The 4,867-nt window shown below is 41.4% G+C and overlaps 1 non-coding gene across 1 annotated transcript; it reads right to left on the minus strand.

The window, feature by feature from the left end:
- Window positions 1-3,470: 3,470 nt before the first annotated feature.
- On the minus strand, window positions 3,471-3,552 carry trnas-uga (transfer RNA serine (anticodon UGA)). Its single transcript has one exon. It is a non-coding gene; the product is annotated as a tRNA-Ser (tRNA).
- Window positions 3,553-4,867: the final 1,315 nt, after the last annotated feature.

Genomic DNA, 4,867 nt, shown 5'->3' on the forward strand with positions numbered 1-4,867 from the left:
TGGCATCCAACAGATATTTTCATCTGTTGAAACTGACAGAATAAAGAGGATGTGCTCATCTCCTCTCGCGTCCCATTAACCACGTTAATACACACGCAGGGATTTTCAAACCAAGATGACCAGGCTATTGTTGTGAATTGACAGCAGTGGTGTGTGAGTCATTGCGAACAGTGAGAAATAAATGCTGAACCAATCGCACTGACACTGAGCCTTGCACCATCAGCTCCACACTCACATCTTGTGTCATGTCTCCTCGGCATCAGTGCATTTGACTTTAATTATTCTACCCTGCACCTCTCCTCAAATTATTCCCGACCACTTGCAGTGCCGAATTAGTACATGGAATTATTAGAAATGCATTTCTGGGACACAGTTTTCTTTCAATGAGCTAAGATTCAATGTCCATCGCTAATTACCCCAAAGATGTAGGGGACGAGTTACTATTGTCAACTCCTCAAAGACTCCACTCCTGACGCCACTCTGTCAATGTAACTCACTGAGGGAAGAGCAAACTGACGCCACTCAGTGAGTGTTACTCACCCAGGGAAAGGCAGACTGACCCCACACTGTCAATATAAGTCATTCTCTGAAGAGCAGTCTGACCCCACTCTATAAATGTAATTCCCTCAGGGAAGAGCAGACTGATCCCATTCTGTCTATGGCACTCACCCAATGAATGAACACTAACCCCACTCTACCAATGTAACTCGCCAGGAAAGAGCAGACGGAAGCCAGACTGTCAAGATAAATTATCGAGGGAAGTGAATACTGACCCCGCTCTTTCTTTTTCACTCAGCCAGGGAAGAGCAGACTGTCAAAACTCTGTGAAAGAAATTCGCCCAGGGAAGGGCAGACTGACCCTACTGTATCTGCGTGACTGCCACAGGTAAGAGCAACTAACCCAAATCTGTCAACGTATCTCCCTCAGGGAAGAAGACCCTGACCCCTCTCTGTCCATGTAGCTCACCCAGGAAACAGCAGACTAACCCCACTCTGTCTATTTAAGTTCACAAAAATCCTCTGAAGTACGTCCTATCCAGACACTGCTATTACAGAGACATCACTGTCTCTGTAACCGTGTGCGTTCAATGGCGATTCCAAATAACCTGCAAATGTTTAGAGCTGAAAATGTGTTGCTGGAAAAGCGCAGCAGGTCAGGCAGCATCCAAGGAACAGGAGAATCGACGTTTCGGGCATAAGCCCTAATTCCTGAAGAAGGGCTTATGCCCGAAACGTCAATTCTCCTGTTCCCTGGATGCTGCCTGACCTGCTGCGCTTTTCCAGCAACACATTTTCAGCTCTGATCTCCAGCATCTGCAGACCTCACTTTCTCCTGCAAATGTTTAGAATGTGGCAGCAAACCAGAGCAAGCACACAGAAATTGGGCGAATGTGCAAACTTCCATCAGGCTGTCACCTAAGCCTGGAATGGAAACCAAACCCGACAGCAGTCGTGATTATAAAATGGCAGAACAGAATCCTAGCAAAAAGAATTGCGTCCCTGTGTGTAGCAACCATGCTGAGTATTAATTAAGCCCCCCTCACTGTAGTTAATTTCCATTTTCATCACTGCCAACCTTCTTCAAAGCAAAGCACGCACTTGCTTATTTCAGACTTCCTATATCCCGCTTTCATCCCACTTTTACCGAATCATATTTCTGACTTTACAAACTACGTCATAACAGGTTGACAACTGCAGAATGAGCTTTGTTCCGTTCTCCACTGATGTTGATGGTAGTAATCCGGCATATTCGAGTAGGACTTGATGCACTTGCGGGTGGTGTATTCGCGGTATTTTGGCTTCTTTTTTTTCATTTTCGGTCTACTATTTCGAGTTCATTGCGCAGACTTCTGAAGAAGACTTTTTGGAGTCGAAATGATAGCTGTGTTTTCTCTCGAAAGACAAACGTAGCTTTATTTCTGTTCTCTTATAAATTGATCTTCTTCTGATCTTTGCAAGTGAAATAGGGTGCATTACTATTGCTCGGTTTTAGTTTCAAAATCAAGAGAAACATGAAGGAGAGAATATCAAAGAACCCAAAGTTCTGAGTTGTTAAGATAATGTTTGCAGCAATGGTGGACATGAAGGTCAAATTAAGATAATGGTTCAAGAACATTTAGTCTGTGGAAGTGGTATGTGACTTTAATTCCAAATATATGTTTCCGTTCTTCCAGTACATCTTTTTGACTCCCAGAAAACATTGATTGTTTTCTGTATTCACTTTGTTTCGCGATATCTGTCTTCTGGTCGACCAGGGACAACTTGAATTTGCGTCTGCATTGAATAAGATTTCGCTCTTTGTTTCGTGAAGCAAACCTGTGCATTATGTACCACTTATCATGCTGATGGCTAAGAAGTTCAAAATGAATTACGGTTTATGGATCGTGAGCAAGAATAAAGTGATCCACTTGCGAACAGATGTCACCACGCCCTATTCCTACATCGGACCTGAATGATCCATTGGCAGAGTCTGCAGACAGGAAATGTCTAAGTGACTAGTCCTTTGTTCAGTTTGATTTGATACCAATGGTAGTGCTTATTTTGGTGCAGAAATGTGTCAACTTCTCTGACGTTAGAGTCAAAATTTAATTCACATCTACTCATAAGGGTCTTCTCATATCGGAACATGCTGACATGAAAACATCTAACTCTGATAGTAAAGGTTTTTTCATTAAACTGGGAGTATGTTTAACTAAGCAATTCAGACAGCCAGGATGAATAATTGGCATTTGGTTCTTCAAGCTGAGCTCTCCACACCAACTGTTCCAACGAAGGCCGTGGATAAGATCCCCATCGATTATTTTGGTCAATTTTAACCTCAACAACAACCTATTGTTCTGAACAATGCTACACCACAAGCAGAGGTCTGAGTCTGATTTTCATCGTTAATTTTCAATTTCAGTTCTTAATGCACAGTTTCTAACGAATGTGGACAGCAGAAGACCGTAAACATTCCATTTCTAATATTTCCAGAAAATTCTACTCCGCTGATATCGCCTTGCCTTTTCACATCGCAAGCCAGGAACCTGGATCAGTCGAGTTCCTTTCCACACATGGAGTTGTTTTTTTTTCTAATTCATTGACTGCTGATATAAAAGATTATTGGCCTTGAGAGTCAGCTGTAAATTAGGTCGAACTTTCTCAGCTTGACTTTCAACTGATCCTAAAAAAAAATCATCACCTGCAGGTAAATGTATTGCATTGCTTCTTGTTTTACTCAATTCCACACACCCCCCACCCCAAACATCCAAATTTCACGATAATTCGACAAATGTGTTGAAACTGATTCGTGTTGGAAGTTGGTGGCTTTTTGTGTATCGACATATAATTTATTCAATTAGATGACTGGGTCAGTCTTGAAACTACTTCTGATTCTTCACAGTTGAAAATTTACTTTCGATTGAATGCAAAGCTCAAGCTCCACGAAATCCAAATCCTGCAAAACAATTAATTACTTTTAAAAGATTCTGCGCTGTGAACAAGATTCGAACCTGCGCAGGCAGACCCCATTGGCTTTCAAATCCAACGCCTTAACCTCTCGGCCATCACAGCTGCGGGAACTTGGTCAATTTTAATAGTAAAACAACTGAATTCATTTGTTGGAAGAACAAATTGTCAAGACCCAAAGATTTCGCCAACTCCTTTGCAGAGACCCAGACGAACGTTACCTTAGCAGATTGACAGGCTTTCACCGCAAACTAGATTCTGACACAGCTGAAGTTGTGGGAATGATTCTTCGTCGAATTATAGAGTCACGGATGTACACCACGAAGACAGGGTCATTGTCCCACTGCGTCCGATCGATTTTGACTCAATTGCTCATCATCTGGTGCCAAATTAGATGTGTTGTTGTGTTTTAATATTCATCGACATATGGTATTAGAAAAATTGATGCTAAGTCCATAAACACTAGCTACATTCGTAAAAAAAATCATAATTAGAAAGAATGCAGAACCAATTTACAGGAATGGATCCAGCAACTAATCCGTATGTTCTGACATCAGGTAATGAACTTGTGAGCACAAGAGAGGAAGATTAACCGAAGATTTGGAACTTGAAATCGTCTTGACGGAATTATTTGCAAAGTTTTTGCGGTAGTTCTAGAATCATCAAGTCCTTGAACAATACAACACGGAAATTGGCCCTTCTTTCCAACATGACCATGGTGGACAGTTACCCTAAATTAATAGGTCCCATTTGCCAACATTTGGCCCACATCCCTCTAAACCTTGTTACTCATATATCCATCCAGATGCCATTAAATGTTACAGTTGTACCAGTCTCCAACAATTTCTCTGGCAGCTCATTCTGGACCCGTCTGAAAAAGTTGCCCCTGACGTCCCTTTTAATTCCTTACCCATTAATTTTAAACCGATGTTTTCTAAATTTTGACTTCCTCACCAGCCGGAAAACACCTTGACGAGTCAACCTATCCATGTCCCTCATGATTAATAAATAGCAACGATTTGACTTTATCATACTTGTCAGGAGGGAAATGTGTGGAGATTATTTGTCGATGGTTTGAAGTAGAAAGTCTAATGTACAGATTTTTAGAAATGCACCTTGGAGAAGTTTTTAACAAGTCATTGAAGTCTAGTAGCAGTTGTAGAAGTCTGTTGTGAAAGCTGCAGAAGGATTTCAGGGCACGAGAACGATGCATTATTTCCAATGTATGGTGGCTCAGTTCGACCGCACTTGGACTACAGTATGAGGAATTATAATCCTCAATTTAGGAAAGATACTAATGCCATATGAGGAATACCACGAATGGTGATTAGCCTTGATATCATGGATGAACGTTAGTCCTCTGAATTGAAATTTTTTTAACAGTTTCAAAACAAGAGAGGTAATCTCATTGAGAGTTGCA

This window comes from Chiloscyllium plagiosum, unplaced genomic scaffold, assembly GCF_037043375.1.
Source record: "Chiloscyllium plagiosum isolate Xiang-an unplaced genomic scaffold, Cpla_swu_hap1 HiC_scaffold_29, whole genome shotgun sequence".
In the NCBI taxonomy this organism is placed as follows: Eukaryota; Metazoa; Chordata; class Chondrichthyes; order Orectolobiformes; family Hemiscylliidae; genus Chiloscyllium; species Chiloscyllium plagiosum.